This window comes from Bos mutus, chromosome 13, assembly GCF_027580195.1.
Source record: "Bos mutus isolate GX-2022 chromosome 13, NWIPB_WYAK_1.1, whole genome shotgun sequence".
Taxonomy (NCBI): domain Eukaryota; kingdom Metazoa; phylum Chordata; class Mammalia; order Artiodactyla; family Bovidae; genus Bos; species Bos mutus.
The window spans coordinates 36,783,599-36,797,348 of record NC_091629.1 but is presented as its reverse complement, the minus strand read 5'-3'; the positions used below and the strand labels follow the sequence as shown (position 1 = coordinate 36,797,348).

At 45.3% G+C, this 13,750-nt stretch overlaps 1 protein-coding gene across 4 annotated transcripts in view; it reads left to right on the top strand.

The window, feature by feature from the left end:
• Positions 1–2,318: 2,318 nt before the first annotated feature.
• The window catches only part of PTPRA (protein tyrosine phosphatase receptor type A), a 176,351-nt gene continuing 164,919 nt past the window's right edge, over positions 2,319–13,750 (top strand). For all 4 annotated transcript variants that reach the window (XM_070381318.1, XM_070381316.1, XM_070381317.1 and 1 more), the window contains exon 1: positions 2,319–2,605. The gene's annotated coding sequence lies outside the window, so the exon portion shown is untranslated. The remainder of the gene's footprint in view (positions 2,606–13,750) is intronic.

Genomic DNA, 13,750 nt, shown 5'->3' with positions numbered 1-13,750 from the left:
CTCCTGTGGGCTGGGACTAAAGCAGCATCTGGAGCAGAAGACTGCCTCCCTGCCCTCTCTCAGTTCCTCTCTTCTCTTTGAAGATAGCCATTTGCCTTGTGGTGGTGGGGGGAGCTATGAATACCCTGAGCATCAGGTAGGATGGGGAATATGGACGGTCTCCACAGCTGGGCAGCTGAGGATAAGAGTCTGTCTTCTCTCATTGAAAATAGAGTATGTGTGGTCACCAAACTGAAATTTCCTTCTCAGGGTCTCCAGGATGGAATATGCAAGGCTCCTTGGTGTGAGGTCCTGTCACCTCTGCACACACCCCACACATGCTCTGACCCAACTGCAGCTGTCTCCTGGAGAGAAGGAACTGCATTTCCTAAGAATGGGCCACTTGCCAAGCTGTACATGCCTGTAATTCTTCATGCAGCCTTGGGAGGTTCCAGGAAGAGTAGCAGAGGGGGACTCAGGTCAAGCAGCCAGTGGCAGGGCTTGAATTTCAGGGCTCAACCACAGCATTTTCCCAAGTATGGTCAGATTGGGTGGGGATCTTTCAGATAATCCCAAGGATGAATGCTTTTTATTATAATAGCTATTTATTTCCACACAGATTAGGAAATATAAGTAGCACGTCAAACTCTTTTATGAAATTGTCCAGGTGTCTCCAGCATTTTATTTTTCCCGAGTTCAGGCTTTTTCACTTTTGCGTTCAGTGTGTGGATAGAGTGAGTTTTTCTGCTTCCTGGGTAACTGAACCGTTGGTGTATAGAAAGTCCTGCCCTCATTGGATGCCCTTAGGTTCTAACAGGAGACTTGGTGTGTGGGTCTTTCGGCTGTAGGATCTGTCCCTCAGAGGCGTTTAGGATTCAGTCATTTCACACCTCTGGGTCAGCCCCGCTGAGAGGTAGTGGGAGATACACCTCCCTCTCAAGGAGGGACTTTCCAGTGGCAGAGGGGATGCCTCGAAGGAGGCCCGCTGCACCCCGTATTCCCAGGTCATGGCTCTGGTCAGCACACACTGATTCTACAAATACGGGCAGCGGGGTGCATACAGTCCCAAATTGACGCCGCAACTGCTGGCGGTGGTACGGACTGGAGGTGCTAGAAGCACCAGCCCTATGGAAATGGCAGCTCATGTGGTCTCCTTCTCCTTTGCTGAAATGTCCCCTCCAAGAAAAAGGATTGCTACCAGGAACAGACCCGTTCCCTCGGGAGCGCTGATCGTGGGACTCTGCCCAGCCACGGATGGGAGAGGGAGGCTGGCCGCCGCTCACCCCTGGCAGCTCAGGCTGCGGGTCAGGAATGAAGGGTTTCCCAGCAAGCTGTGCTTACACACTGCTGAGCAATGTCTCCCGCCTACGGACTTATGGTCACTCCTGAGCGGGTCCGGCTCCGTCCGAAGGACCCTGCCTGAGGACTACAATCTGGGGTGTCTCACTCGCCACCCACCACGGCTCTGTAATCGGCCTTCAGCGATTCTTTTAGTCCTGCAGCCTGGGAAGCCACTTGCCAGGCATACCCACGGATGGCTTTGAGGTGCTTACGCGCGGCGGGGAGCGCTGGGGAGGAGGTCCGCGCCTTCCACCCGGTCCCAGTCCCCGACCCCAGGGGGAGACGCGTCTCCAGATCCGCTCGAAGCTTTGAACTTCTCCTTCCCGGCCAGACCTGTCGCAAACACCCTCCGCAGAGCACCGTGTGTAGTGTTTCTACCCAGCTCGACGCGAGTCAGGCCCGGATACGCGCATCTGGAAAGCTGCGGAGATTTCCCTTGGGCTCGGGTGGGGATGGCGTGGGCTGACTTGTTAAGATGACAGCCACGGTGCTAGGCGTCTTCCAGGGGCTATGCACGTTCACCACCTTCACCACCGAGAACCTCTGTCTTTTAAATACATTGCAGCAATTAAAAAGCGGAGGGAGGGGGAGCTCTAGGGAACCCGTTTGGAGAGAGTGGAAAGATTTTTCAGCTCCAGGTCGCCCCGATCGCTAAACACTGGTGTAACTTGTGTTTGGTCTCAGTTTTCACGTCTGTAAACTGGGAAGAAGACCTACGTCCAGGTGGGACTGTAGAGAAACGGAAGGTGTTGGTGCACAGTCGCCCGGTGCTCCTAGGGTCCTGTTTCTCCCAGGATTGGACCGCGGTGGGGGGACCGCCTCCCCGGCGGTCAATGAGACCGTGAGACGGAGAGACCCGGGCCTGCGCCCCAGGCCCGCAGGCTAGCAAGCGTTCGGAGACGCGTAAGGGCGGGGCCCACGAGGGCCAGGGGAACGCCCGTTCGATCTGGGCCAACCAGCGCCCGTCTCTGAACCGCCAATGAGGAAGCTCCTTACAGCCAAGGCCAGGTCGGGAGCGAGGCTGCGGCGAGTGCGGCGCTGACAGAGACGCGCGCGCGCGACCCAGCTCGGACCCCAGACCGTCGCCGCCATCACCGCCGCCTGCCCAGTTGCTCCTCAGCCGCTTCTCCTCGCCATGGAGGCGAGGCCGCCACCGCCGCCTCGGGGTTCCAAGCCGCGGGCCGGGCGGTGGCCCTGAGGGCGTGTGGCGGGCCGAGACGCCGTCGCGGCACCGAGGCGGAGCCGCAGTCCTCGACCCCAGCGGTCCCGCCCAACGCTGGACTCGGTGAGTGTTCACGGCCGCCGCCACCCCGACGGGCTCCGGAGGTGGGGCGGCGGTTCCCGGGCGCGGGTGGGAGGGGGTCCCCGGCCTGAGCCCAAATCCCTCTTTTCCGGGCAGGATCCATCCGGCTTCTCCAGGGATTCCACATCCTTGCGCTGTCCGTGGGGCTGGGGCGGGGGAGGGGGAGAGTCCCCGGAAACGCGCCCGCCCAGGGGCCGACCCCTCTCCACAGCCCAGGAACTTTGCGTGCATCCTCCTGGGGCCGGGTCGCTGCCATAGTTCATTCTGAAAGAAGAAATTTGGACAGTGAGATCAGAATTTGCTCAGGTCCATTTAATGGGAAGAAAGAGGAGAACTCCTGGCATGAGAAAATTTGCTCTTGCAGTGACCAACTTTTCTTTCCCCAGCCCCTCTCTTTTCTGTCCACTCCCTGCAGTTGAGGCTGCTAAAGAAGGAAAACGGGCTCAGAGCTGCCCAGAATTCAAAATGAGCCAATTGGGAATGCATGCCCCCCTCCTTTTGACTTTCGTGAATAACACAAAGAATATCGTTTCTTGAGAAATTAGTTCCTAATTGTATTTCCTGAAGATAAAAATAATAATGGCAGAGCTGAGCCCAGTGTTGAGCTTTCTTTCTTTTTTTTTTTTTTGAGGTCAGTGAATGATGTTTGTAAGACAGGAAAAGAAGAATATTCAAAACCTCTCTAGGAGGGTGAATGCCTTTAGAAGCCCTTGCTTGGAGATCCCTGCTCTAGAACCAGTCACATCTCCAGAAAGATCTCTTGCCACCTGCTTGCTGTTAGGCAGCTCTAGAACCAGAAGATGGTAGGCGAGGAGAGGACTGGTGGTGAAAGATGGATGAACATTGTGTCCTACTGTTTGTGACCCCATGGACTGTAGCCCGCCAGACTCCTCTGTCTGTGGAATTCTCCAGGCAGTAATATTAGAGTGGGAGCCATTCCCTTCTCTAGGGGATCTTCCCAACCCAGGGATCGAACCCAGGTCTCTTGCTTTGCAGTCAGATTTTTTATGGTCTGAGCCACTAGGGAAGCCCCTTGCCTGGCCACTCCTTTAAACAAAACACAGATCTGATGCTATCACTTGTTTACTTAAAACTCCCTTGCTTTTCTTTTGCCATAGGATGAATGAAGCCCAAAATGCCTTAACAAGTCATACAAGACCCTTGACAGCCTTGCTTCAACTTACTCTTTTATTTTTAAATTAATCCTTCAATTCTCCTTCCCTTCATCCCCTTTTCTGGTCATTCAGAATTGCTTGCCTGCCTTTTTTTACATTTGGATACTTTTGCTTGCTCTTTCTTCCCCACCTTTACCTGCTGAGCTCCACCTCTTTAAAGCCGTTTTCAGTTGAGAGGCTAGATGTAGGAGCTGTGTCTTGTTCAGCTGTTCATCTCCCATGTTGAGAGCTTCTTCCTCCCAATTGTCTTATAGGTCCTGTCCCATCTTTTCCCCTTATGTTTACTTCCAGGTACCCACTTCCTGAGAGAATCTTTCTTGAGTGTTTCCTGCTTGGCATGCAGCCAGGCAGATAGAATGTTGAAGACAGGACTTTTAGTACTTTGATTCCCCATCTACCCATGTCCATCCCATCCAGCCCCATAACTAATTAGCAGGTAGGAACTGACAGGTCTCATATCCCACGACCTTCTGCTCCACTGTCTCTGAAAGGCCAAAAGCGCTATGGTCTCTTTTTCACCTCTGCCTGTCTGAAGTGCACTGGCTAATGTATACTCTGAGGCAGAGTGCGATCTAGGAGGCTGTTCACTGGGCACTTTTTAGATGCTGATTTACCATCTAGGAGAAATCCAGAACCAGAAAAGCCACATCTCTGACTTAACTACATTCATGGTGTTCTATTTGCCAGACAAAGTGCTTGGGATACAGAATAAAAGTGAGGAAGTCACATTTTTACCTTTGAGGGGCTCACAGCTTAAAGCAGGACAGGTGGATACAAATACTTGCCACAGGTATTGTTAGGATGTGATAATACCTTTTATTTGCCTTGTGTTAGGTTAGATAATAAATGCTTTCCATGAATTATCTTATTTACTCCTTTCTACCCTCTAATAGTGGCTAATTCCTACTAGACAAGGGTGGAAACTGAGCCCATACAGTATGCTGATGAGGGAATAATCAGGATCTGAATCTTGGCGGTCTAGTTCCAGAGTATCTACCTGGCTGTATAGACAGCATTCCTTCTTTGGGTGGCTTGAGAAAACTTGACTGGGAGGAGGCCTTGGATGGATAGGAGTTTCTGTATGGTGGACAGGATACGGGAATGAGGGAGCAGCACAGGCAGGCTTGGAGGTGGAAGGAATCCATTGCCCTTGGGGAACGAGGAGAGGTTAAACATAGTTGGATTGGGTAGAGAGAAGGGTGGGAGATGAGATTAGGTCAGCTTGAAGGGCTGTGAGTGCTGTGTTTAAGTTTGAGTGTGCATGCTCAGCCATGTACAACTCTTTGCAACCTCATGGACTGTAGCCCACCAGGCTTCTCTGTTTATGGAATTTTCCAGGCAAGAATATTGGAGTGGGATATCATTTCCTACTCCAAGGGATCTTCCTGACCCAGGGATTGAACCAACATCTGCTGCATCTCCTGCATTGGCAGGCGGGTTCTCTACCACTGAGCCACCTGGGAAGCCCCAAAATTTGGGCAGTGGAGACTTTAAAGGAGGATTTTAGAGGCGGTCAGGGACTTGAGCAGACCAGGCTTTGGAAAAGTCACTCGGGGGCAATGTGGGGCCAGATGCTCATGCCCTTCCAATTTAAGAGGCAATGGCCAGGACGCACAGAGGCAGAATCATGGCCTCTTAAACCCGGAGTGAGGTCCAAAGAGAATACTGCAGAATTTTGAGAAAAAGATAATACTTAGGAGAAAAATTACAGCTGTTTGAAAGTATGTAATAGAGAAATATCTTCTTTCTACCTGACCTCCTCAGAGATGGTTGAAGTTTAGAGTACATGCTAAGTCGCTTCAGTCATGCCTGACTCTTTGAGACCCTGTGGACTAGCCCGCTAGACTCCTCTGTCCATGGGATTCTCCAGGCAAGAATACTGGAGTGGGTTGCTATGTCCCCCTCCAGGGGATCTTCTGAACCAGGGATCGAACCTGCATCTCCTGCCTTGTAGGTAGATTCTTAACCTCTGAGCCACCAGGGAAGCCCATTGTGCTTATTTATCTTTTCTCTAAAGATGTGAATGGAACTCAAATGAATCTTTATCAGGGTATATATCAGGATAACCTGGGATGCTTCTCCACATGCTTTCTCTCACCTAACCTTCTCCCCCTGTTTGATTTTATCCTGTTTCTTTGAATTTGCAGAGGGAGATTGAGTCTCAGAAGGATAGAGTGACTTGTGCAAGATGGTGCGTGGTGGTGGTTTTTTTAAGCAGCCCTGTTATTTGTATTTGCCCAGCATCTATCTTTGGAAGTTAGAGTTGATTTGTAAACATTGTTGCATTGTTTTTCTCCACCCTCATGGGGGAAAAATGAGGTCCAGTGAAACTCCAGTTTTAAGCAAGAATTTGGCCAAATGTAGAGTCTTGTCGTTTTACTTCTTAACAAATGCCAAATCTGAGGAGATTTTTTTAGTGACTCTGAGTACAACAAAAGTAGCAATACTGTAACACTAACAATACAATTGAGCAACAAATCCATAAATAACCCAACATTAAAATTTATTTTAATATATTCTCTATAGAAAAGAGAATCCATTAAATATGAAATTGTATGTACTTTAAATTCACATCTATTTGTATCATTGTATAGACATGCTATGCATGCATGCTAAGTCACTTCAGTCGTGTCTGACTCTGTGCAACCCTATGGACAGCAGCTCACCAGGCTCCATCCACAGGATTCTCTAGGCAAGAATACTGGAGTGGGTTGCCATTTCCTTCTATTTTTTTTTTTGTTTGTTTGTTTTTACCTTTTATCTGTACTTGGTAGGTAAAGTACATGCAGAATATGATTTTTGTATTTTTTTGTAATTTATTGATTTTTATTTTTGACTATTCTAGGTCTTCATTGCTGAGTGTGGTCCTTCTCTAGTTTCAGAGAGTGGGGGCTACTCTCCAGTTGCTGCGCAAGCAGTAGTGGTTTCTCTTGTTGCAAAGCATGGCTGTAGGGCCTGAGAGCTCAGTAGTTGCAACGGATTCTTAACCACTGGACCACAAGGGAATCCCTGATTTTTGTGTTTTTGAATAACATCAAACATTTTATCTTTACTCATTTTGTTTATTATTTTAAATCACAAAATAGCAGTCTATGCATTGATAACTGTACTTTGTATAATCGTTTTTTGTTTTCTTTTTTTCTCTCCTTTTTACTATTTTGAATGGTACTTTTGAGTATCCCTGAAACACTTCTTTTGGATTATTTTCTTGGATTCTTTCCCTAAAATGGGCTCACTGTATCAGAATATGATTTCATTGCTGAATTGGTGTCTAGAAAGATTGAACTAGTTTACAACACCATTAACAATTTATGTGGCTCTATATCCTGACAATATAATCAGTACTATTAAATATAACCTAAAAATCAATTTTGTTAATTAAAAAAAAATGTAATAGTACTTTGAATTAGGTTAAATGTACGTTTCTTCAGAAAAACTTTAGAAAAGTAAATGAGCTACTAAATGAGCTTTAGTAGCTCATTTAGATTTTGAATTAGCTATTGTACTGTGATATATATCATATCCAAGAGTTATGTAGCTAAAGCCAACTTGTTTTTGAAGAAGGACATAGTTTATGACAGAAATATTGAGGAAATTTAGGATAAGATCATATTAGTATGAAATAGAAAACTGGGTGCTATTCAATAGAAAATATCAGACATTGTGCTGTGAGTTAGGGATACCCCAGAGTAATATGGATGTGTTTCACCTGCTAGCAAGGTAATGCTCAAAATCCTTCAAACTAGGCTTCAACAGTATGTGAATTGAGAACTTCCACATGTATAAGCTGGATTTAGAAAAGGTGGAGGAACCAGAGATCAAATTGCCCACATCCATTGGATCATAGAAAAGACAAGAGAATTCCAGGAAAACATCTACTTCTGCTTCATTGACTACACTAAAGCCTTTGTTGATGACAACAAACTGGAAAATTCTTAAAGAGATGGGAATACCAGACCATCTTACCTGCTTCCTGAGAAACCTGTATGCAGGTCAAGAAGCAACAGTTAGAACTGGACATGGAACAATGAACTGCTTCAAAATTGGGAAAGGTGTATGTCAAGGCTGTATATTGTCACCCTGCTTATTTAACTTATATGCGGAGTACATCATGAGAAATGTCGAGCTGGGTGAATCACAAGCTGAAATCAAGATTGCCAGGAGAAATATCTATAACCTCAGATATGCAGATGACACCACCCTTATGGCAGAAAGTCAAGAGGAACTAAAGAGCCTCTGGATGGGGGTGAAAGAGAAGAGTGAAAAAGTTGGCTTAAAACTCAACATTCAAAACACTTTAAGATCATGGCATCCTGTCCCATCACTTCATGGCAAATAAGATGGGGAAACAATGACAGACTTTATTTTCTTGAGCTCCAAAATCACTGCAGACAGTGACTCCAGCTGTGAAATTAAAAGACACTTACTCCTTGGAAGGGAAGCTATGACACACCTAGACAGTATATTAAAGAGCAGAGATATCACTTTACTGACAAAGGTCTGTATAGTCAAAGCTGTGGTTTTTCCAGTAGTCATATGGATGTGAGAGTTGGACCATAAAGAAGGCTGAGTGCTGAAGAATTGATGCTTTGAACTGTGGTGTTAGAGAAGACTCCTGAGAGTTCCTTGGACAGCAAGGAGATCCAACCAGTCAATCCTAAAGGAAATCAGTCCTGAATATTCATTGGAAGGACTGACGCTGAAGCTGAGGTGGCAGTCCTTTGGCCACCTGATGCAAAGAGCTGACTCACTGGAGAAGATCCTGATGCTGGGAAAGATTGAGGGCAGGAAGAGAAGCGGGTGACAGAGGATGAGGTGAATGGGTGGCATTATAGACTCAGTGGACATGAGTTTGAGGAAACTCCAGGAGATAGTGAAGGACAGGGAAGCCTGGTGTGCTGCAGTCCATGGGATGCAGAACTGGATACAACTGAGTGACTCAATAACAACATGGATGTGATGTCTATCCTTATGGACTAATTCAGTAGGCAGACATTAATTACCTTATGGTAATTACAGATACGATCAGAGGGGAAGAATAGGATGTCTTGGGAGTGCCAGAGAAGTTCAACAGGTAAACAACACTTGCGGTTAAACAACACAAAATCCCTGAGCTAGGAAGGGTGTTGATACCTTAGGTACCTAACTTGAGAGTTCACCTGAACCATCTTAGGGGTCTTGTTCAAATACCAAGTCTTGATTCAGCAGGTCTGAAGTGGGACTTGGGCTTCTCTGGTGGCTCAATGATAAAGAATCTGCCTGCCAGTGCAGGAGACGTAGGTTTGATTCTTGGGTGGGGAAGATCCTCTGGAAAAGGAAATGGCAACCCTCTCCACTATCCTTGTCTGGGAAATCCCATGGACAGAGGAGCCTGGCAGCTACAGTCGATGGCCTTGCAAAGTTGGAAATTCTTAGCAGCTAAACAACAGGGTGGGACTTGGGATTCTGTATTACTAAGTGGCTCCCTGGTGAGGAAGATGCTGTTGGTGGGTGGACCATGCTTGAGTAGCAAGGCCTAATTGAGAGCTTGGTTAGTATCAAAAGCTGAATGACCATGGTGAGTAGTAGTGGGTAATTCTCTATCCTGGCTGCACTTTGAGTTTGCCTGGGGAACTTAAACGATCAGGGATGTTTAATAGCCCACCCCCAGGAATTTTTATTACATAATAGTTCTGATTAAGGGACTGAGGGAGTATATATACATATATATTTTTTTTAACTCCCTGGGTGATTCTAATATGCAGCCAGAGTTAAGAACCACTGGGCTAGAGAGAGGCAAGGACCAGAGTTCAAGGCCCTGTATGCTATGCAAGTATTTTGAACTTGATCCTTAAGGCAGAGCTAAGCCTTTAAGAGATTTCAAAGAGGAGTAAACTGATCTGATTTGCAGTTATGAAAAGTTCACTGTGGCTGCAGTCCAGAGCAGTAGTTTTCAGAGTGAGGTAGATAAGATGCTGGGATGCTGAATTTTTAATTATTTTTATCTAAAAATTGATAAAATATTACATTAGAGACTGTCACTGGTATCTCCTTGTGTCTATAGGTCAAACAATGTTAACATGTTAACTGCAGAACCTTAGATGTCCAGAAGTAAGAGAGGGGAGTTCTGCAGTAAGCGAGCAGAGCTGTATACATACATTAATAACAGTTTATATTATCAAGTTTTGTTAAACTGACTTTCACAAAATGAAGAAGTGGCTTAAAATGATCCCTGCAAAGAAACCAGTGATTGAAGAAAATAATGCAAGCACAAGGAAACAAGCAAAATGGCAGAGTTGACCTTTGTCTAGCTATTATGAAGTCTTAGTGAGCTACTCAGCTTGTATTACATTGGAAAGTATAAAGAACCCTATGGACTTACATCCTCTGTTATTATAGGAATCTTGCTTTAAGATTGTGTAGAACCTGAGATGTAAAATAATAAAATATGAGGTCATCGCTAGTACCAAGCCATTTGAAAACTAAGCATCTGGAGCATAAAGAGAAGCTCTGCATTTTCTTTCTCCTAATGATTTTGTTTTTTTTTTTAATTTATTTACTTTTTGGCTCTGTTGGTTGGTTGGTGCTACACTGGGGTTAGTTGGCTGGGCAGGTTTGGGGGCAGGTGGGAGGTAGTTTTCATTGAGGTGCCCTGGCTTCTCATTGCAGTGGCTTCTCTTGTTGAAGAGCATGGACTCTAGAGAATAGGCTCAGTAGTTGGAATGCACAGGCTTAGTTGCCCCACAGCATGTGAAATCTTTCTGGACCAGGGATCATGTCGCCTGCATTGGCAGGCGGATTCTTAACCACTGGACCACCGGGGAAGTCCTCCCCCTGTGATGTTTAAAGTCATTGGCTGGGGAGTTCCCTGGCCCGTCACTGCCCCAACCCAAGTTCAATCCTGGTGGGGGAACTAAGATCCCTACAAGGCCTGGCATTGCAGCCAGAAAGAAAAAGTAAAAAAGATGTAGGCTATTCAGTCAGATGCTGTAAATAATTTTACTAACCTAATGATTCAAGTATCTATATTAAAGTTTTCTGTTCTTAGAAACAACAGAAAAGCATATACCATTGGCAGGTCTTCCTGTCTGCAATGGTGCCGCCCCCAAAAAAAAAAAAAAAAACCCCGCTGATATTGTATATGGAAAATAATATGTCAAGAAACTAAAATGTATCCCTTATAACTTGTAAGATGCATAGAAAATGTTGCTGAAGATTTGAACAAGCAATATTAGAACAAATCTTCCAGTGTGGGAGGTTTGCTGCTGCTGCTAAGTCGCTTCAGTTGTGTCCAACCCTGTGCGACCCTATAGACAGCAGCCCACCAGGCTCTGCCGTCCCTGGGATTCTCCAGGCAAGAACACTGGAGTGGGTTACATGGTTTTAAAAGTATAGAAGCTTGTAGCATGTCTTAGTATTTGCTAGATTCTCTTTATTGAAAGAAATCCAAGAAGAATCACTTTTGTGGGCTACTGGAGGAAAGTTGCATATTTCCTGTGCAATATTGCATAGGAACCTGGAATGTCAGGTCCATGAATCAAGGCAAATTGGACGTGGTCAAACAGGAGATGGCAAGAGTGAACATCAACATTCTAGGAATCAGCGAACTAAAATGGACTGGAATGGGTGAATTTAACTCAGATGACCATTATATCTACTACTGCGGGCAGGAATCCTTAGAAGAATGAGTAGCCATCATGGTCAACAAAAGAGTCCAAAATGCAGTTCTTGGATGCAATCTCAAAAACGACAGAATGATCTCTGTTCGTTTCCAAGGCAAACCATTCAATATCACAGTAATCCAAGTCTATGCCCCAACCAGTAACACTGAAGAAGCTGAATGGTTCTTTGAAGACCTACAAGATCTTTTAGAACTAACATCCAAAAAAGATATCCTTTTCATTATAGGGGACTGGAATGCAAAAGTAGGAAGTCAAGAAACACCTGGAGTAACAGGCCAATGTGGCCTTGGAATACAGAATGAAGCAGGGCAAAGACTAATAGAGTTTTGCCAAGAAAATGCACTGGTCATAACAAACACCCTCTTCCAACAACACAAGAGAAGACTGTATACATGGACATCACCAGATGGTCAACACCGAAATCAGATTGATTATATTCTTTGCAGCCAAAGATGGAGAAGCTCTATACAGTCAACAAAAACAAGACCAGAAGCTAACTGTGGCTCAGATCATGAACTCCTTATTGCCAAATTCAGACTTAAATCGAAGAAAGTAGGGAAAACCACTAGACCATTCAGATCTAAATCAAATCCCTTATGACTATACAGTGGAAGTGAGAAATAGATTTAAGGGACTAGATCTGATAGATAGAGTGCCTGATGAACTATGGACGGAGGTTCATGACATGTACAGGAGATAGGGATCAAGACCATCCCCATGGAAAACAAATGCAAAAACGCAAAATGACTGTCTGAGGAGGCCTTACAAATGGCTGTGAAAAGAAGAGAAAGCGAAAAGCAAAGGAGAAAAGAAAAGATATAAGCATCTGAATGCAGAGTGCTAAAGAATAGCAAGAAGAGATAAGAAAGCCTTCCTCAGTGGTCAATGCAAAGAAATAGAGGAAAACAACAGAATGGGAAAGACTAGAGATCTCTTCGAGAAAATTAGAGATATCAAGGGAACATTTCATGCAAAGATGAGCTCAATAAAGGACAGAAATGGTATGGACCTAACAGAAGCAGAAGGTATTAAGAAGAGGTGGCAGGAATACACAGAAGAACTGTACAAAAAAGATCTTCACAACCAAGATAATCATGATGGTGTGATCACTCACCTAGAGCCAGGCATCCTGGAATGTGAAGTCAAGTGGGCCTTAGAAAGCTTGACTACGAACAAAGCTAGTGGAGGTGATGGAATTCCAGTTAAGCTATTTCAAATCCTGAAAGATGATGCTGTGAAAGTGCTGCACTCAATATGCCAGCAAATTTGGAAAACTCAGCAGTGGCCACAAGACTGGAAAAGGTCAGTTTTCATTCCAATCCCAAAGAAAGGCAATGCCAAAGAATGCTCAAACTACCACACAGTTGCACTCATCTCACACGCTAGTAAAGTAATGCTCAAAGTTCTCCAAGCCAGGCTTCAGCAATAGGTGAACCATGAACTTCCAGATGTTCAAACTGGTTTTAAAAAAGACAGAGGAACCAGAGATCAAATTGCCAACATCCACTGGATCATTGAAAAGCAAGAGAGTTCCAGAAAACATCTACTTCTGCTTTATTGACTACGCCAAAGCCTTTGACTGTGTGGATCAAAATAAACTGTAGAAAGTTCTGAAAGAGATGGGAATACCAGACCACCTGACCTGCCTCTTGAGAAACCTATATGCAGGTCAGGAAGCAACAGTTAGAATTGGACATGAAACAACAGACTGGTTCCAGGTAGGAAAAGGAGTACATCAAGGCTGTATATTGTCACCCTGCTTATTTAACTTACATGCAGAGTACATCATGAGAAATGCTGGGCTGGAGGAAGCACAAGCTGGAATCAAGATTGCTGGGAGAAATATCAATAACCTCAGATATGCAGATGATACCACCCTTATGGCAGAAAGTGAAGAGGAACTCAAAAGCCTCTTGGTGAAAGTGAAAGAGGAGAGTGAAAAAGTTGGCTTAAAGCTCAATATTCAGAAAGCGAAGATCATGGCATCTGGTCCCATCACTTCATGGGAAATAGATGGGGAAACAGTGTCAGACTTCATTTTTTTGGGCTCCAAAATCACTGCAGATGGTGACTGCAGCCATGAAATTAAAAGACGCTTACTCCTTGGAAGGAAAGTTATGACCAACCTAGATAGCATATTGAAAAGCAGAGACGTTATGTTGCCAACAAAGGTCCGTCTAGTCAAGGCTATGGTTTTTCCAGTGGTCATGTATGGATGTGAGAGTTGGACTGTGAAGAAAGCTGAATGCCGAAGAATTGATGCTTTTGAACTGTGGTGTTGAGAAGACTCT